This window comes from Apostichopus japonicus, chromosome 1 (assembly GCF_037975245.1).
Source record: "Apostichopus japonicus isolate 1M-3 chromosome 1, ASM3797524v1, whole genome shotgun sequence".
In the NCBI taxonomy this organism is placed as follows: Eukaryota; Metazoa; Echinodermata; class Holothuroidea; order Aspidochirotida; family Stichopodidae; genus Apostichopus; species Apostichopus japonicus.
This window is the reverse complement of record NC_092561.1, coordinates 13767597-13789213: the sequence shown is the minus strand read 5'-3', so window position 1 is coordinate 13789213 and position 21617 is coordinate 13767597. Positions and strand designations below refer to the sequence as shown.

The 21617-nt window shown below is 38.1% G+C and overlaps 1 protein-coding gene and 1 long non-coding RNA gene across 3 annotated transcripts in view; one reads left to right on the top strand and one right to left on the bottom strand.

Moving 5' to 3' along the window:
- Positions 1-4542: 4542 nt before the first annotated feature.
- Positions 4543-21617, top strand: part of LOC139968092 (EF-hand calcium-binding domain-containing protein 6-like) — a 69051-nt gene continuing 51976 nt past the window's right edge. Inside the window, exon 1 of the mRNA XM_071972462.1 lies at positions 4543-4622. The gene's annotated coding sequence lies outside the window, so the exon portion shown is untranslated. The remainder of the gene's footprint in view (positions 4623-21617) is intronic.
- Positions 17527-21524, bottom strand: LOC139968120 (uncharacterized). Of its 2 annotated transcripts, none has more exons than XR_011793223.1 (3): positions 21336-21524; positions 19251-19355; positions 17527-17896 (listed from the first exon to the last, which is right to left on the bottom strand). It is a non-coding gene; the product is annotated as an uncharacterized lncRNA (long non-coding RNA). The 2 variants fall into 2 exon arrangements; XR_011793224.1 differs by lacking the exon at positions 21336-21524 and adding an exon at positions 21168-21254.

Here is a 21617-nt window from a genome sequence, read left to right as displayed (position 1 = left end):
TTTTTTGTGTGTTAATAGACCTCTACCATAGTCTATAAATGACAGCAATGGGATCTAGTAATGTTCTTCTTGACTTAAAAAACATAAAGGTCATATTACAGCTCTTTGGCTTGAGGATTATCACAGAAGTGTATGAGCGGAAGCAAGTTTTTAACTGTTGCATTCAAACATTTTCGAGCAGATGCGTCTCAGGGACGCACGTTTCAAAATCCTAGTAAAATACTGGTTCGTGAACCGTGATTGGTTTATGTTCGATATCAGATGACGATATTACGAATATTAAATTTCCTTACGGTCTACATTTCACCTCATTTAAGTTTGAGTTGCAACACTGATAACAGTTATTAGACCAGTTGTAAAAGCTGGCGCCTAAATTTTTGGTTTGGATGATAATCGTAACCTTTTTCATATTTGGTATGTAGAAGAACCGCACTGAGTACAAGAAGCTTACTGTTTTTTTTTTCTTTTCTGGAGATCATTTGGGGTCACCAGATGTCAAATTGTGAAAACCTTGTGAACACGATATCTCAAGAAGGTAAGCTTGGAAAGATCTCATATTTAATATGTATATGAACCACATTGAGCACAAGAAACCTATTGGTTTTATAGGATATCAAAGGTAATTTTGGGTCAGCAGATGCCAAATTGTGAAAGCCTTGTAAACATGATATTGCAAGAAGGAAACCTTAGATAGAACTCATATTTGGTTTTTAGATCTACCATATCAAGTATAAGGAGCCTATTATTGCTTTCGGTGAAGGTCAGTTGAATTCAACAAACGCCAAACTTTACTTCACTCCTCTCTTAACGGTCTCTTTACACTAACGCAACTTCCTTAACATTATATCGCAAGAGAAGCTTGGACAGATCGCATATTTGGTATGTAATACTACCACATTGAGTACTAAAGGCTTATGTTGTGGGCGGAGGTCAATAGTCGTTTGAGTTCACTAGGGGTCAAATTGTCAAAAAACATGTTTTACACAATATATCAACAAGGACATATGTCATATTTAGTATGATGATGTGTCTGTCACATTTAGTACAAGAAGTCTGTTGTTGAGGTCATTGTGAATTTATTGTTTGTCACATCACACTGATTTTCCCTGTATTACTAAGATCAAGTATGTTGTACACCCTCACTGTACATTATGTCAGATGCATGAAGCAAACTGCTCATGTTACATCATCAAAACCACGATGCAGTTTTGCATTCTGGTTTTCATTTAGGAGCCAATGGCTACTATTTACCCCTTCAGTACAGTACTAGTCATTAATGTTGTTTACTGGGTAGGATAAACCGGATTGAACCTTAGTTTGTGGTTCTTGTGGCCGGACAATTTTTCGATTCAAATCTCCTGGGAAAACAAGGACCGTGGGTTGTATGTAATGTATTTCATTTATCTACAAAATAATGCATGAAAATATACCAAACGAATGGAGAATATCTAATATTTCAATGACCAAGCGCATTTTGATCTCTGGTAGCATAAAGTACGAAAAGTTTTTACAATGTCAGTTTCTTGAATATGTGACCCGAGAAATGTTTATGGCGGCTACATTATTCAATATTTCCCCAGTATTATCTGTAAGACTATAACACCATATGAGATACAAACAACATAGAAATTTAAATACATATTATTCAGATCAGTATAACAGTCTTCATCTTTAGATTGAATACGTTCCTCGACAGATGAAGTGCATGCAGATACTCTGGAAATCTCAGAATCAACACTGAAAAAATAATTGTCACAAGGTTGTATCATATTCAGTTGTACCATATATATGTATACCATATATAGTGTCATGTGTCAATATATGTATATATATATATATATATATATGTGTGTATATATATATAAAAACATATATATATATATATATATATATTTATATAAATATATATATAAAAACATATATATATATATATAAACATATATATATATATACATATATTGACACATGACACTTAGCACTTGATACGACAGTTAACATTTTCTTTATTGAAAAAGTGTTATTGAAATGTATAAAACGAACTGAAACTGAAATTCTTTCCATGTTCTGCTGTTTCATTATGTTTTCGAATAAAAAGGATTATAGTTTTTGCATATTATTTAAAGTGAATATATTCTCGTAATGTGAAAAAGAAATTAAAACACCAATACGTCGCAGAAAATACAAGTTCCAAGTGCATGCTAAATTATGTAAATCAGGCTCATGCCTCATCCTATCATACAAACAAACAACTAGGACCATACCCGAGCTGCGCCAGATAACAAATCGTAAATGAGATTTGAGAAATCGCAACGTACATTTGCTAAAGTAGTGACTTCAGTATAATAGATTTAACTTAACATAATAATGTCATAATTCATTTCCGACAGACACTCTTTTATCGTTGGTGCTATCTAACTTATTTCTGTGTAAAGCGAACATTGCATTCTTGTTAATTCCATCGTACTTTGTATTGATCCTCATTCTTATTTATATTGAATTCTTTCTTTTCGGGTGTTATAGAGTCAATAATTTGTTTATGAAGCTAAAGCCATTTTCGCCTCATCATAAGCCAAAGCTATTGTTGATGTATGTTAACGAGATGTGTGTGTTGAACGAGACTCCGTCAATCTTCGTGTACTGTGTGAGCATTGTGGGTATAAATGTAACGATGTAGCCCGGTTACAGACTTACGTGTTGGTTGGTAGTTGTACCAATTTAAACGTTATGCGCAACAAATGAAACCAAATTGTTGCAATAGTGACAGTGATTTTACATCCAAATTCCAGCCAAACATGACAACCAAGTTTCTTTCAGGTGGCCATGATTACCTGACACAATGAGCTTGCTGCAGCCCTAAATATGCAATGTAAGTCGACAAACACAGAACGAAAAACGAATGTCACGTGATTTTCAGGCGAAGCCCAACACCGCAGATGTTTCCCATGTCAAGTAGCTAGGAGGGTGACGGTGTCACAGTATGTTAGCACCAATCAAAATAGATCTTAAAGAAGGTTTGGGGTTTCCGCCAATCGCTGCCAAGCACCCCTAATCAAGATGTCTGCGCCCATAGATGTAAACAAAGTGCAAAGCGTATACGAGAAGAATGGCGACTTCCAGCCCGACTTCAAGCGTGTATAGTCAAGTTGAAGGAGCATCGAAATAGAGAAATGGCGAGCGGTCGATTCGGGCGCTTTAGAAGTGATGGAGAAGTCCGAATTTCGATATAGCCTACCTATAATTAGTAGTAGGCATAGTATTAACTGCTGTAGTTCTACTATAGTAGTAGCATGGTGGGCTCATAATTGACGCACTTAAGGATTTGATCAACGATGTCTATCAAGGAAAAAACCAAATCACTCAACTGTATGTGTTTTTCATATGTGTAGTTCCTCAGAAATGTTATGATCTCAAATTATTTAAGGTTCTGTGCTTATGCACCGTACAATTGAGCAGAATTTGACCACAAAATGTCTGCCGTGTCAAGTTCTTTCATACCCCTAAATTGACACATCCTTCGATAAGCTAACTGTACTGTAGGCCTTAGTAAACATCCATTGACTTTAGATGCTGATTGTTATGCTCTGAGCCTCTAAGCTCAGACAGGTCAGGTCCCAGAGAGAGGTTTTATCATACTGAGGTATTGTTGGTTACTTTTAGGGTGTAAGATTTCCAAATGCAAAAAAAATGTGCAAAACTGGGGGGAAGGTGTTAAAAGCTTAAAAAATACCACAATTTGGTCAGCAAATAGCTGAAATGGATTCAAACTCATGAAATATGTAATTCTACTTGACTGCAAAAAGTTTAGGTGGCCTGCTGTATCGTTGCTAGTAATAATTGAAGATGCGTCAATTACGGGGGTGCGTCAATTATGAAGCTTTTACTATATTACTAGGCGTAACTGTATTTTAGGAATGTAACTGTGTTATAGCGCCTTACTTAGGCCTGCAAACTGTACTGCCAGTGTCATGCACAGCAATTCACTCTGGTATTTTAATAATTATTAGTACCCTAGGGCCTAGGATCAATACTTAGCTTTGTACTGGTGGATCCAAGGGGGAGGTGTGTCGTGCTTACCCAAAGGCGATTCACAATATGTCTAATGCCCCATTGTTTGTCCTATATGTGCACTGTATAACAATGTGCAGCGTATTGTCTGCAATTTTGAAAAATATAATATTGTAGGGTTCCAGCCTACATAGCATGTATCTATTGCCTATTGTTACTTACCTTTACCTATTGTGCACCTGCTATTATAGTAATTGCTTGCATGTGTCTCCATGCCCAGATGTTATTATGTAATCATCTGCTGACTCTGGTCTCATTGTATTATGTTATGGTAAACTGTTATTCTTCCTGTATGTTTGTGATTGGCCAACTATGTTGCTTGGGTGTGGTTATAACCTTGTGAGTATTAGTTAACTGTTAGTGTAGCCTACTGTGGTTTAGTACTATATTGTGATTGTGTGTCAATAAACAGAACTGCACCAGACCCTGGAGTGTACACATGTCATCTCTCTCCACCTCTCTCTCTCTCCACCTCTCTCTCTCTCACTCGATCCCTACAATGGCGTAGTCGGCAGGATATTAGGCATGTGGAAGTCCATTGCCACATATTTTACACAGTGAGTGCCTACCGTATATAACCTGGTGGTCCATTGCCAGCGTTTTGACTGTTGATTTTCAATCATTTATTGCAAGTTTCGCCCTTAGCCTGTGACAAGTCATGGAGCAGTATCCACATCTTAAGTATCTGATGTCAGATTATATTAAAGAACTTTGTGAGGAGAATGGGCTTGACCTGGCCATTCTAAGAACCAAAGAAGAAAGAATTAAAGCCTTGCAGACTGTCCCAAATTTGCAGGATATCACTGTTAGAGCACACAAAGCTAAATCAGTTTATAAGTTGGATGGTTTTCACCCTCTTGGTGCAGCTGATGATGTGGAGTGTTACCTCTCTACGTTCGAGAGACTATGTGATAATCAACAAATTCCTGCAACAAGATGGCCAATTCTTTTAGAGTCCTGCTTGACCGGTAAAGCCCAAAGAGCCTTTTATGTACTTACTGAAAGCCAGAAGCAATCTTATATAGTTGTAAAGGAAGCAGTTCTAGCTGCATATAAGCTAACACCAGATGCATACAGGGAGAAGTTCCGGTTGGCTAGTAAACTCTCAACTGAAACATTTCGACAATATGGCAGTCGACTTAACCTGTACTTGAGGCGTTGGTTAGGTCCCACAGATAGCTTATTATCAATGCCAGACTTTATCACCATTACAGATAAATTAGTGGTGGATCAGTTAATTAATTCACTGAGAGACGAATCATTTCGTATGAAGCTGTTAGAACAAAGATGGTCAAGCCTAGAAGACCTTACTAGTATTGCAGACAACCTTATTATTGTACGAGCATCATGTAGAAGTAGACAACAAATGGAGAGTAGATCGGCTGCACCGAGTAACCTGTCACAGGGAACTTATCGCCCCCAAGGTGAGCCTCATACCTACTTGCCACCTGGATCTTCAAGACCGACAAATTTTTCGAGAGCACGTAGACCATCCAGTGATATGTCAGATGTTCGATGTTATGCTTGTAATGGATTCGGTCATCTAAGCTACGCATGTCCAAACCCTCCAAGTGTGAACCTTGTCAGGATGTCCAGTAAAACTCAACATGAAGAACTATGTCCGGTCAAACTACGTGAGCGATACCCCTCAGAGTTGTGTAAGTTAGATGGTGCTTATTTCGAAGCGACCTTAAATGCAGAGAAAATTTTTGCCTATGCAGATAGTGGGGCAGCGAGATCATTTATTCATCCCTCACTGGTGGATCCACAGGAAATTTTATATTTAGAACAACCACTTAGTTTTTCGCTTTTGGACAATACACCTCTAATTGTCACAGGTAAAGTGTTCTTTAATATGTCTGTTGCAGGTGAAACTGAGCAGGTAGAGCTTTTTGTAACAGAGATACCATGTCAAGTGCTTTTGGGAAGGGATCTTCTTAAAATATTTGCCCTAGTTTTTGATATAAGTGGGAACTCATATTGGTCAGAAAAGCAGGACCCCAAGATTAAGTTTCCCTTGGTATTGGTAGAGTGCTATGGTGGTGGCCTGGTGAAAGGGTTGAAGGTGAGAAATAAGGAGCATGGGATGAGAGAGCCCAGTAGTACAGAGCATGTGCACACTCCAGGGGGTGTGGTCTCTGGGAAGATAGAAGGTTTCCAGGACCAGGTTAGGCAGTTGTTAGGTGACTATGGAGATGTTTTGTGGATAGGCCAGGGTATTGTGGTTGGCTACAGCACGGAATTGAAACAGGGGATGCCAAACCTGTGAAACAACGCCCGTATAAATTATCCCCAAAGAAACGGGATAGCTTAAGACAGCAGATAAGGGAAATGTTAGAAATTGATATTATTGTTCCATCTAATTCACAATGGTCTAGCCCTGTAGTAATGGTTGAGAAAAAAGATGGTACATATAGACTGGCCATCGATTATCGAGCTCTCAATGCAGTCACCACACCATGTAATTATCCTATACCAGTGATTGATAGTATATTGCATTCAATGCATAACTCGAAGGTATTCTCAACCATAGATTTGAAGGCTGGGTTTTGGCAGTCTGCAATACACCCTGATGATCAAGCAAAGACTGCCTTTGTGTGTGAGGAGGGTGTGTTTCAATTTAAAAGATTACCATTCGGGTTGCGTAATGCAAGTCAGCATTTCCAAAACCTAGTAGATGTAGTTCTTCGACCTCTTAATGATGTTTCAGAGCGTCGTTTCTACCCGTACATTGACGATATTGTTGTGCACTCTCCCACAGTTGGTGATCATTTTCAGGATCTTCAAGGGGTACTGCAGTGTCTAAGAGAGACAGGTTTGACAGTTAATCCTGATAAGTGTCATATACTTTATCGACAGATTAAGTTTTTGGGGTTTATTGTTGATGGTAATGGTATCAAAGTGGATCCCTCAAAGTGTGATGCAGTTAGAGATTATCTGCCTCCAACAAGTAGAAAGGCTCTTGAAAGATTTTTAGGCTTAACAGGATGGTGTGCAAAGTTTGTGGAGAATTATGCTACTGTGGTGGATCCCCTTAACAGATTGAAGCGAAAAGGGGTGAAGTGGGAATGGTCTGAGGAGTGTCAAAAGGCTTTTATCAGGGTAAAGAAAGAGGTAACAAAGGCCATATCACTGACTATTCCAGACTTTGGTAGGCCATTTGAACTTGCACACAGATGCCAGTGGGGTAGGTTTGGGTGCTGCTCTTCTCCAGCGCTCTAGTTCAGGGGAGCAGAAGGTTGTATCCTTTGCATCTCGAGCTTTGAGCTCTGCTGAGCGGAATTACTCTGTGACAGAATTGGAGTGCTTAGCAGTTGTATGGGCGTTTGAAAAATGGCGACCCTACCTGGAATGTTCGCACACTACAGTGTTTACAGATCACCAGGCATTAGTATGGTTGTTGCGAAACTCTGCACTGAAAGGGAAATTGGCTAGGTGGGCTTTAAAACTTCAAGAGTTCGTTTACACAGTTCACTATAGACCAGGTTCCCAGAATCTTGTTCCAGATGCTCTTTCTAGATCTACCATTTCTACAGTACAGTATGACCAGAATGTTTGTTTCCACTCTGAATGTAAAGGGGATCCATCGGAAAAGGTGTTTTGGATTCAATGTGAGATTTGTGAAAAATGGTACCACTGGTTATGCCTAGGGCTTAGTAAGAAAGATGTTGAATTAATTGAGCATTATAATTGCGAGGGTTGTGCAGGATTGGGTAATGTCGTGAGTACCGATCAGGGACAAGCAGAGGTAGCCCACATTCTTTCAGATGTTAATCAGTTTATTATAAGACAACAGAGTGATCCAGTGATTTCTGGCATCAAAAAGCAGTTATTAGATAATGATTTATCTCACCCAAAGTATGTGATGGCAGAGGGTTTGGTTAAGTATGTTGATAATAATTCGCATAGTAATAAGGTAGTGGTGCCTGGTGAGTTAGTTGTGGAGGTTATTGCACATCATCACTGTACCCCCACCTCTCCCCATCTGGGTATGAGAAAGACCATTTCAAAAATCCGGGAAAAGTTTTGGTGGAAAAACTTGAAAAGTGATGTAGAAACTTTTGTGAAAAAGTGCAGACAGTGTCAACTGTCAAAGCCTATGTATTGTAAGCCTTCAGGTTACATGGAATCCACTACAAGTCGATATCCCTGGGATGTGATGGCCATGGACCTGCTAGGCCCTTTTCCTGAAAGTAATGCAGGGAATTTGTATATTTTGGTAATCACTGACCATTTCTCAAGATTTTCTTTCTTAATGACCTTAAAGAGATCTACGGGTAAAGTACTGAGAGCAGTTTTACGACAATTGTTTTGTACATGGGGTGCATGTAATAAGTTGGTTTCTGACAATGGACCCCAAATGGTGTCAAAAGATGTCGCAGAGCTTTGCATACTGTGGGGTGTCAAGAGGATTTTTACGACCCCTTATCATCCTCAGGCAAATTGGGTTGAAAGGGTGAACAGAAATATTGTCTCAATGTTGTGTTGTTTTGTGAAAGCTGATGTTCACACCGATTGGGATGTGCACGTCCCCGAGTTCATGTTTGCTTTGAACTCTTTCGTACATGATGCGACTGGGTTTTCCCCTGCAGAGTTATTTTTACATAGGAGGATTGTGGGACCAGGAGAGTGGGTAGATGGAGACCGAATGGGACCCATAGGAAAGAGTTCATTCAGAGGCATGCTTAAATCTGCTAATGATAATATGCAACGTCAGGCAAGAAGAAATAAACTTCAGTATAATAAGACAAGGTCTGAGGTAAAGGTTCATGTTGGTTGTAAGGTGCTATTGAAGTCACATGCACTGTCTAATTTGAGGAAGAAGTTCTCCGCCAAACTTGCCCCAAAGTGGCGAGGACCTTATCTTGTTGTTAATCAGTCATCGTCTGTGACTTTTGTGCTAGAGGACATCAAGACAAAGGAGAAAAGAATCGCACATGTTGATCAACTTCGACTCGTGCAGTAGTAAATTCATATTTTGGAAAAAGCTTTTTCTAAAGGGGGGGGGGGGGAGATTGTAGGGTTCCAGCCTACATAGCATGTATCTATTGCCTATTGTTACTTACCTTTACCTATTGTGCACCTTCTATTATAGTAATTGCTTGCATGTGTCTCCATGCCCAGATGTTATTATGTAATCATCTGCTGACTCTGGTCTCATTGTATTATGTTATGGTAAACTGTTATTCTTCCTGTATGTTTGTGATTGGCCAACTATGTTGCTTGGGTGTGGTTATAACCTTGTGAGTATTAGTTAACTGTTAGTGTAGCCTACTGTGGTTTAGTACTATATTGTGATTGTGTGTCAATAAACAGAACTGCACCAGACCCTGGAGTGTACACATGTCATCTCTCTCTCTCTCTCACTCGGTCCCTACAATATTATTACCAAGTACTCACTCCACATGTTCTTCAGCACTAGGCTATACTGTACGTATTTCATGGACTTTTGTGGATGAAATTGGCAGCCCTCAGTTTGTAATGACTTTGTAAACTGCAGTGATTGAGATCCTTGTTTGGACAGGGTATTGAGCTATTTTAATAAAATTGTGACAGGTGATCAGCATGAGATCCAAGAGTACTTCATATGTCATTCAAAAGCATGACTATCCATGTCTGGCCTTAATCTTTCCAAAGATGGTTTCCTGACAACACACCCTGGCAGTAGATGTCAATGATCGTTAACATGCTGATAAAAAAGGATAGTACTGGCAGTAGAAGCACAACCAAAAACATTGGAAAGGAAAGTAAAGCTGCACTCAAAGACACACAAAATATTTTGCATGGTTCCATGACTGGTCTATGAAAGTTGCCATCATGATAAATAACAGTATGTCCATGATGGATGCCTCCTATGGACAAAGACTCTGGAGCGAAATGTTGTTATTCCATATTTAATGGAGTGGCACCTGGTTAATGGAGAGCAGGCACAGTGTATGTAAAATACTGGTGTAAGTCTGAGCAACTGGATATTTGAAAGACTCTGCCATATTGGAATGTAACTTTTAGCTCGAACCAGCTATGCCACTTGATATATTGTGACTCAGCATCTTCACTCTGTCAATCTATCTAGCTGTTATCCATCTGTTATTCATCTTTCTACAGTACCTTTTTGAAGTAACTACTGAATGGGCGGTGTGAAAAACCCCCATAGCACTGCAACTGTATGACAGCCTTTGGCTTAACCATCCTTTACCAACTTTAAACCCTGCAGTCTTGTGTTTGAGGCAAGTGGGATTGCTTGACAAAAGATTGAACTATTAAGTTATGTAGACAGCTCAAAATTGGCAAAATACAATTAGCTTCCTACTCATATTAACATTTAATAGATCAAGGTGGTAAGTTTGTTCACCATACATGTATCTGTGCTAGCAGCCTAGGATGTCATCATTTACAGTTTGTATTTAGGAATTCTATACAATTATGTCTTTTTCTTTCACCTTGACACATGATGTGGTCGAGTACTTATTTATGAATCAAGTAGAGCCTTGTTTACAGGAAACCTGCAGCATATCATACAACATGCCAGTTTCAGGGTTTGCAAATCACTCAATCTTTTGGTACACTGTATATGACCAGTTTACAGTGGTAACTTATCAGTAGTATTAAAAAAGCTATACATATTTAGGGTTAAAATTTCACAACTTGAGTGTGGTTTTAATGGATTAGCTGTATTACATTTATCTATGGTTGTTTAAGTGCTCTGGAAACTCTTTTTGTGATGGATTTTTGTGAAAGTTGGATGCAATTTCCTCTGCAAGGTCACAATTGCAACCACAAGCATTTCTCTGGCAACTAGAAATGTTCATCCTCTCCATTTAGTCACTGGGCCGGTGTTCATTCAATCATCTGTTGGCAAAATTTTCAGACATTGTATGAGAAGAAATTCAATAATTTTACCTATGGCAGTGAGCAAAACTTTTGCCAAAAGTGTGCAAAACTGGCAAATACTTCACACAAAATACCTGACATTACACTCATATTTTCATTCTATTTATGTCAAGAGACATGCTGAAGGGCATAAGAAGCCTCATAGAGAAAGTTTCATGAGTGCAGTAGTAGCAGAAAGACATGACAGTAATCACATGGAGACTGATTTGGCTGGACATTCCAACTGAAAATAATAATTTAGTTTTATCAATTTATATGTCTTTCACCAGCCATGATTGCTAATAATGAAGGCATACTGTGCATACCTGAGAAGGCAATGGGTTGGGAGGAGGCATATTTCTTGGTCTTGCAGGTTTATGTGTATGTAGTTGTTTAAAGCTGCAGTATGGTATAATGCAGTTGAACCTCATATTGTGATAAGTTAAATACTGTCCTTGGATACAGTTAGTATTTTACCTTTGCAGACATTCTTAGATGTTTACTCCTTTAGGTACTGTAAAACTTCATAGGATCAAGCAAATGATCCCAATAACTATAAAAAGCAACTCAATGTTATTATTGATCACAATTCAAGTCAATTGAGAAAGCACTGTATGCAAGCAGAATAACAATTGGAATGGTTGTTCAATGATGATAAAAAAAAAGGGGTGTGGCAGAAAGGTTTGTAGGTATACAGTATTTGCTCATGTTACTATCATAATTATCATATTTCTGCCACCTAATCATACAGTTAATCAAGAAGAATTTTATATTAGTGACTAATAATTAGTAAACAATGTTAAAATAAATAACAAATCTTACCATTAAAACGCTATAGAAATATGCCCTTTGCAAATCACAGGTGACATATGTTCTGTTCATTTATTGACAGATCTATTTAGTCTAAAAAGATTCTTTTCACTGTGAAAAGGTATTTGTTGTGGCATAAAATAATTATCCTTCAGCAGGGTTCATATAATGTTATTTTCTGAACATTGCAGCAAATGAACCCACCCATTGTATGTTAAACATTCTGTGGTTTCAGTCAGTCTTGACAGTCAATTAACATTTCCTTGCTGTCAAGGAAGTATGCAATTACCTCTTTGTTTAATTAACAAGAAAAATCATGTTGCATTGTGCCTGGATCAAACACAACAGCAAACTTAAATTTATGTGCATTTTGTGTATGGCATTTTGTAGTTTTGGTTTCTTGCTGAAAGCTTTGTAGTCAGGTCGGTGTGTCTGCGTGTCTGTGTATGTGTGTGACACTTAAGTTTGTATGCACGATAACTCAACAAGGGCTATGATTGATCAATGCTATATTTGGTGGGTGGTTGGTCCATAATTAGTTGATAAAAATATTGATTTTGGTGCTCATATCATGAATATTAATGAGGTCACAGGGTTAAACCTACAGTAGACAACCATAAGTCACAGTTTCATCAAAGGTGAGTGTGTTATTGATAGGTAGCTTACACATGGCGATATGTGTTAAAATGGATAACGTGTGTATTTATGAGGAGGTGTGGCTTTGTAAGGCAATTATTGATCTTGCTTCATCATTACATACTTGGAGTGTTCCCTGTTAATCAATGAGCAGCAGCAGGAACCATGAAATGTTTTCATTCTGGTTGACAGTACCTTGCTATGCCAAATGTATCTTGGAAATACCATAGCTGTTTGTGTTTCATATGTAAGTAAGTATGTGCTTATTTCTACTTACTATCTAGTTGCTGGGAAAAGCAGCGATTTGTTTTGTTATTCTAGTGATATCATAGCATATTTGTGGTGAATAAATGCAATACTTTAATCTGGTGACATTGCAACAAAGAGGACTGTACTTGGTGATTTCAATAAACTCAAGTCGCAATTGATAATGGTATTTTATTGTTTATTTCATTAACTATTATTGACAGATGAATGAAAATCCCCATTCTTGACATTTTTGTTATTACGGAAGTGACTGAAATCTTGTCATGGTGCTCTCTAGCATAAAATAATTTAAAATTATTAGATGAACCCAATTGCCTGTGATGCTATAACATCATTTGATGTTGTAACAACTATGTCAAAAAGCTATTGCATTCTTTGGACACGGTCACTAGCAAACCATGATGCTGTCACATTGAACATTCAGACAAGATGACAAACAATTCAGTCTGCTACAATCCGAACTCCTGATTGCTAAATGAGTGCTAAATTAGATTAAAGGGATTGATGCCACGGCATGAAACAAGGAAAGTCGAAGACTAGGTGTTATGAAGAAGAAGTTGTACTTTACTTTTTTTGTGAAGGAAAAGAAAGCTTACATATTGATCTTTGAAGTGTTTACACTGGGAAGTTGTGTGTGGGGGGGGGGGGTCCATTGCAACCAGCCTTCACACTAACTCCGTCAGCATGTGTACCGCACATACTGAGCAGAACATTTTGGGTGTGTCTCCCCCCCCCCCCACCATGACTATCTCTCTAGGGAGGCTGATTTATGTATAACATTCACACTTTGCCCCCTCCCCCATACCCAAGTGTTTTCGTTGGGAAATCTCGGAAAGTTGCACCTACAACAGCACTCCTAATGCTAAACAACAGCCCGATCATTTAAGTTTGGAAAAGGCAATGGTCAGGCAAAACTCTTCTTCGCCCCAACATCATGCAGTATACTACTGGCAAGGGGAGTGGGGGGGGGGGGTTCAATAACCTCTCATGGTTGGTCTGATAGGATGAAACATCTCAACACGTTAAGGCTTCGAGCTTTGAAAAATGACAGGTTATGTATCTTACATTAATGCAAACAAAGAGGTATACATGGCTCTGAATGTAAGTAGAACATAAATAACCTCTAAATGTAAGCTAACAAGAGCGCCCTCTGTTAACATAAGTGTTCTTTGGCCACATTCGCTTGCCATTTTAACCACGAGACATTATAAATCGGGCAAAGACTATAAACAATAGTGAGTCCCATCTGTGGTAAGTTGTACCAACAACATAAGTTCTAAGTCAACGTGGCCTCCCACTGTGGCGTAGCTAACATTCAATTGTTAGGGGGGCAAGATTTTCTTAAGGGGGGAAACCCCGTGATGGTTGATGGTAGGAAGTACCAAGAAATATATGTATTAACGGGCACCTCGTCTGCACAAATACACATCCAATGGTTCAGTGGAACATGACACACTTTCACTTAATTTACCTCTATTGCAGAGACAGTCGTCGTGGTTTCTGCATAATTCCGCACATTATGAAAAGGATACAATGAATAAATTAGCTACTCTAATTCACTAGGCCTACATGCCCAGATTTCCACACAAACAAGTTTCACTAGGCCTATTGGGCCTATACGTGCAGTGAAAATTCTCCACAAGTGGCATCATAAGTCGCTGAAAATACACATGGGTTGCTAGCTTTAGTTTGTAATGGTTATACAACCGGCCAAATTATTGGCGCTTATTCTGTAGGACGATATTGATCAACGGTCTCCGTATGTGGGTATGATGAAGGCCCAAAATGTTTAATATCTCGGTCTAATTTCCAAGTTCTGACCTTACATGAAGTATGAACATGAGCCCTGAGGTATGAATACTTTTGATTAGAACTCGAAAAAATGTAAAAAGAAGTATTTTGAATACATCACTGGATATCATTTGGGGGGGGGGGGGGGGGAGCGCAAGACTGTAGCACAAAGCAAATTTGAAAGAAAAAAATCTGGCTCCCTCTGGTTACGCCACTGGCCTCCCCTAGCTGTGTATAGACTCGGAATGATATCATAATTATCTACCCTTTCATTCTCCTCCCACTCTCTACAATAATGCATTTGATCGTCCTGATCATTGCATCAATGGACCCAGTGAGTCCAATTCTAGGGCAAACAGTATTTTTATCGATTTTTATGACGTTATATTGTGGAGCGGTATTTGGCGCCAATGTAAACTTTGCCCGACTGGCTTGAAATTCTATATTTAAATATTAAAAACAAAGCTCATTTTTTCAATGTCATTTCGATTGCCTCCGACCTCTGGTCACTTTCTTATTATATTTTTTACAATTTTTTATGTCTTTTTAACATGCCGCCTTTTATTCAAGTAGAAAAGAAAAGATATGAAACGTAAGAAGTAAGAGAAAGTGTCATGCTGTATATACGCCACAAATTATTATGCCATTGCATGTTGCATTTCCGACTTAGTGACGTTCACGACTACATCACATCCGCTTGGAGTTAAAAGACGGGAAAATCGGAATTTAATTTTCAAAACGTACCTTTGCAATTAGCTTTCAAGGTAATTATAAGTTTCAAGTTGACAGATCTTCCCAGAGCTGTGGGGTTTGCCTTAGAAAGTATTCTTATGAAGCGCCCTCACATGGAGAGCAACTTACACTGAGCTAATACATGGATATCACGTGAAAGCATCGGTCTGCCATAATATGCATTCGGAGGTTCAGCTTCAATTCCTATAGACCTCTTCATTTAGACACCATAATTAATCAGGCTAACCCTAATGGTAAACCTATAGGGTGAGGATTAACGCCATAATTGTTTGGAAAATTCTTTTCGAGGTCGTAAACCTTTCCACTTAATGCCGCACATATAAATTTTAGTTCCAACCAAGATTTTGACTTTCTTAAGACTTTAATATTTTGGACTTGCCGTTCTCCTGTGATTCTGTGACGTTATCACACTCGTTTGGAAGGTGGGGAAGTTTTCCATAGAACTATTAGTTCTGTAAGTTTCTTCCGATTTTTAGCCTCAGTTTGAAAATATGGCCAGTTGAGCACTTTAACCATTTTTAACTTTTAAACCAGAAATGGTATGAGCATCCGTCTCGAATATGTTTGGGAACTAGTGACCCAATAAGCCATAAAATTAGAAGATCGGACCCTCCCCCCCTTCAAAGACCCCCCCCCCCCACTCTTACGGAATAAGTTGAGAAAACAGGTGTATTGGACTATAGAGGCTACAAAACATGTGCATTATTGTGTATGATCATGTGAAGGTATAGAAGCACTCCTTCCTTCCGCAAATTGTTCTCATCTGTTATTGGTATATTTCAAATCAGCCTGCTGAACTTTGGTCCGGTAGTTAGCTATTCAAACATCTTACATCACTGCTCATTTATTAGCCGTGCTGCTGGGGTATATTTCTTTATTATTCACTTTTCTTAAAGGATGAGTACATCATTTACAAAAGGGCAATGAGCAGCCTAGTAATGAGCAAATAAGAAACCAGAAAGTCAAAGATTTAGTGAATCCTTGCCCATAGGAGAAATTTTGTTAGGGCTTTGATTTCAACTTGAGAGATTTGGATATATCATTTTTGTAGGTTATTCACAGTTTGGGCTGTATTGACCTTCACCAAAACAATATGGTTCTTTAATTGATATTGATCATCGACATACCAAGTACATATCAAAATCTTATTGCTTACTACAAAGATACTGGCCAGAGAGAACCTACAGGAAAACCTACAGGAACTCAGCAACTTACGCGAAATGCAGCTCCTATACCGGTTTCGTGCGACACTTTTGTACGGATGCCTGATCCGGACGACGAAATGATATATGCTTGCGCATCATCATCGTAGGGCAGAAACATGTATGTGATGACAGTATGGTCGATGTTGGGTACCGTAGAATGTGTTTTCTGAAAACTACTTCTCTTGACCTCAAAGGAAATTTGACACGCATGAAATTCCACAGCGAATTTGTTCTCACCAAAGGCAATCTACGTGCTTTGTTTGTACATTAACGGATTTTCACTTTTAGAGTAATTTTTTTACAAGTTTTTCAGACTTTCACCTCTGCTGACCCCAAATGATTGTTGACCTGTGTCCAATATAATAGGGATCTTCTACACAATATGGGCCATCTACATACTAAGTATGAAATCCTTCCAAGTTACCCCACCTATAAGATATTGTGTTTACAAGCAGTTTAAGAGGTTTTTAGTTTGACCTCTGCTGACCTCAAATGACCTTTGACCTCCACCAAAAACAGTAGTAGTCTTTTTCCTAATATGGGTTACCCACATGTAGAGTATGAGTTAAATACAAGCTTCAATTATTGAGATATCGTGTTTACAAGAAAGTGTCACATACACACACACGCACACCCACACGAACCCACACAATCACCATCGCATTGATTTCTTCAGCCTTTGGCAAGGAATCAAAAAGAGGCCTGTTTCTGGATATAAAGCCCCAGAGAACTACATCAACTGAAATACGTGACTCAGACTTTTCTATTTTATTCTTTTTATTTCAAACCAAAAATATAGTATAAATGTAAAAATACACGAGGTACACAAAATATGACTATATAGGTTAAGAGAAAAGATGTGATAAGGAGCTTGAAATAAACTTGATTGAAATGTACTGTAAAAGTCATTACAATCCCAGCTGCCTATACCACTCCACCCCCTCTGAAGACTTAATAATAGTAATAATGATGACAACGACGACGACGATGATTTTCTAATAATAATAATAATCATGATGACGATGATGATGACGATAATAATAGTAACAACAACAATAATAATAAGAATGATGATAATGACAATAATAATAATAGTAATCATAGTAACAACAACAATAATAATAATAATAATAATAATAATAACAATAAGAATGATGAGGATGAAAGTAATTATAGTAAAAACAACAACAATAATAATAATAACAACAATAAGAATGATGAATAATAATAATAATAATTAAAGGCATTTATACATTAAGTTGCCCATGGATTGGTGTACCTGAAACTCTTGACCCGCCCACCCACCCCACCTCACCCCTCCGCTTTTCTTAATGGATGTGTGAAAGTTATCATGGTTCACTATTTCACTCAACAAATGCTGCAACATGCTTGGACCACATAAACACTGAATGCTCCAAATCACTGTACTTCAGATGTTGTCAGCAACTGTTTCCATCGTCGAGGCATTTCAAGTAACACACTTTGCATTGAATTGGTGCCTTCATGAATAAAATGTAGTAAATAAACAAATAGTTAGGAAGCAAATACAATATATTTCGTAGATTTCAGGAAGTTAAAAAAAAATCAACAACTGTTCATAACTTTCTGCAGATCATTTCTCATGTTTTTGCTTTGCCATGACTCCTGCTTCAAGGTATCCTGGGTATTACAGGGTTTAACACAAATTAGTCATTGCCCACTAAACCATGAGTATGAAGCATTGAATTCAATGAATTTTTAATTATTTCTAGAAGTTTATGCTCTTACTCATACAGTATGCTATGATGATGCTATGATGGATGGCTAGTTGTCAATTAAAAAAGAACAAATTAAAACAATGAGATAAACACAATCATTTCACATACTGAGAGGTGCCTTGTACTTACTGCATTGGTCAGGAGAGAAAACCCATAGGTTACCTTCATGTTTAAAGTTAAGTCTCTATTTTTCCATTTCTTCTTTGTTTTAAATAATTTGCTTGTAACCCTATCAAGAATATTGTTTCCCAGAAGACATACTGTGTTTATGCTTCTAATTGGCAACAACTCTCAGTTTTAGTCAGATACCCCCACCCCCTCAACCTCCACCCTAAAGTACTACAAAGTTCTGACTGACAGGTGGTGGTTCCCAGTGTCAGCCACTTTAGAATAACAATACTTGTCCATACTTTTGGGGGTATTTGGCACAGAGATTAGTCAAACTTTTGGCTTTAAAGGTAGTCAGTATAGGTCCCAAATTATAGCATGCTATATAACTGCTAGAAGTTTTCAAAAAATACTTTCCTGGAGGTCTTTACTATACAAACTGTTCTAAGAAATTGTTAAGGAACACACAAGATGACTAAATGTCCCAGTTAGGAAATTTCCTCAAAGTTTGTAATAAAAAAGGTGACCATATTTGAATATCTAGCATATTTGGGGCCATTATAGCATACCTTTAAGAGGAACCCCACCTGGAATTAGTGATTTACTTGAAACACTCTCAATGCAGATCTACTTTCTTTACCGGGCCTCTGTATTGCATAAACATTTTACTCATTAACTTTTTCCTTGCAAGAATATAAAGAAATTCCAAGAGACCTTTACATAGCCACAGGAACAGTGATACCAATTTATGTGTTCATTATGCTGTCCCCAATTCCCACCCCACTCACTTCCTCACATATTGTCATTTTTGTAATATATTATCAAGAGATAATTGCTATTGCAGTTGAAGTCTCCTTTTTACTGGACACTGCCTTGATATACCATTCTATATGAGATCAACCTCACCTTCTAGTTTTACAGACACACTCACTATGCACAACATTAACTATACAGTATGTGGATATGAATCCAATTATTCATAAAGTACCTGCACTTTTTGAGGTAATGTTCCTCCATAGGCTTATGTATGCTGTGTCCACCACTTTCCATTTACCAGTTTCAGTATTAAACACTTCTGGGGTGGTACAGTGCCCTAAAATGGACAAAAATTAGATAATATGTGAATCAGTGACTAATGCATGTCCTTAATGGAAAACTGGAGAACACAGAATAGCAAATACTAAGTGGGAGAAATTTGGAGAACATTATACAAGATGAACATTGTTCATGATAACTTTATCTGGGGTGGTGAGTTGCAAAGTTAAGCACAAATGGATTACAAGTGAAAATATGGGTTTATTTCCATGCAGTCATCTAACGGTGCTTATGAACACATTGGCTTGACGAGAGGTGCTCAAAAACATCCATTGTTAGCTCAGCCATGACAACATGCTGTAATATTTGCATAGTTCAACAATTTGCACAATTTTGTAGTTTCTGATGGTAAATGTATGCCTATGTGTGTAATAAAAATTTCTTTTGTTTAAACATACTGTATGGGCCTACAGAGCATCCTGGTGGGAAACTGCAGGTCCACTTACAGTACTACAGATATTTCCATACACATGGCTAACCAGTTTGCTGAGAGCTGTTCTTCTCTATATAAATATATATATTAGTTATCTGTTCCAGTAGTTCCAAAGTATGAGATGGCACCATCCAAACATGTTTCCTTTTAACAGTTTTTGTTGTTGTTTAAACTGAAGTTAGCTGCCAAGCTAACAACTCATTTCGAGTCTTTCATTGGAACACCAGTGGATGGTCTATAGTGAAGTCATGATTACATTAAAATTACCCCTACCATTCACATTTGCTGTGTAGAGTGATGGGAAATAGAAAGCAAGATTGTCACAGAGAAAATTCCTCTGTAGACAATGTGAGGAAATTCAACGAGAGCTTTGCCACTGAAAACTCCTGTAATTCCTTTTGTTACAAGTCTCATGATGGTGCCGAATACTTGACCTTCTTTTTGGAAACTGTTTGGCTGTATGATATCTGTTGATGGAATTGAACCACCTGCTGAAGGAATTCTGCATCACCAGAACAGATTATATAATGGCCTAACAAGTTCCAAAAAGAAAGAAATCAATTTGGTCTATGTTTCTAGCACCTGGAATTTTAAAACTGAAGTCCAATTTTGGAGTTGAATGTCAAATCATCCCTCAATACAATTGCCACACATAGGGAATGAAACTTTGGAGAACCATCAGCAGGGGGATGAATGTATGAATATGATGAATCAGTCATGGATGTGGAGTAAATCTTCACTATATGGAGAATACATTGCATCCCACACAGCCCACAGATTTTGAGAAGACTTCATCAGGGAAAGAATAATCTTGTGCAACCTGTAAAAATGTTTTTTTGCCGACAATGTTATTAAAGGCCAATCACAATTTACAACGAATATCATAACATGTACAGGCCTATTGAAGTTCAATGAGTTTACACAGTTGGAGACCAAATGTGCATTTCAATATCTCAAACAGACCATTGTTTGTCTTCAAATCTACCATAGGCCTATTTCTGAAATATCATGGGGAAATAGGAATAATTAATATCCTCTTGTTTGAACAAAATTAGGACTGGAGAAGAAAGATTATACAAAGTGGCTATTCTTACGACTAGTCGTAACAATAATTCCCTTTTACGCATGCGCAGTTGCTTTAACGCAGCTATTTTTACGACTAGGAGTACTATTTTTACGACTAGGAGTAACAATATTTCCCGGTTAGGGGTTGGGTTTGGGTTAGGTTAGGGGTAAGGGTTACCGCTACTACATGCGAAGTTGCTTTATTTACTTTATAGCGCATGAATTCGCCAATGTCATAAGAATAGTTAATAAATAATTGTTACGACTAGTCGTAAGAATAGCCACGGCCAACATTATAAAGCCTAGACCAACCTGCCTGGAAGATCCACACGAATCTTCAACACGTCCCTCATCATGAATTTCTTTTTCAGATAATTAGGTGCAGATGCTATATTAGCTGTAAACGTTAACATAAACTTAAGTGCTAGGCCTTTGCCTATTTAACTATTAGTATTAGGGCCTAGCCTACTCCAGTCTCACTCTGTGTGTAACTTGAAGTCATGTGGACGACTTGTCAAGTAACGCAATAACATTATTCTGTGCAAATCCGACCACTTTTACTTGGTAGTCCTCAACACAGTCACCGGGCACAAATGCATTGCGTTCATATCAAAAATAGGAACTGAAGGCTTCACTTGTTTGGTTGATAAAGTGACTGTAAGTATAGGCCTTGGCTATTAATGTACTAACACCACTGAAACCGGGGTCGGCATAAGGGCGCAGACATGTTGTTTATCCAGGAAATGCCTGCGATTGGCTGAA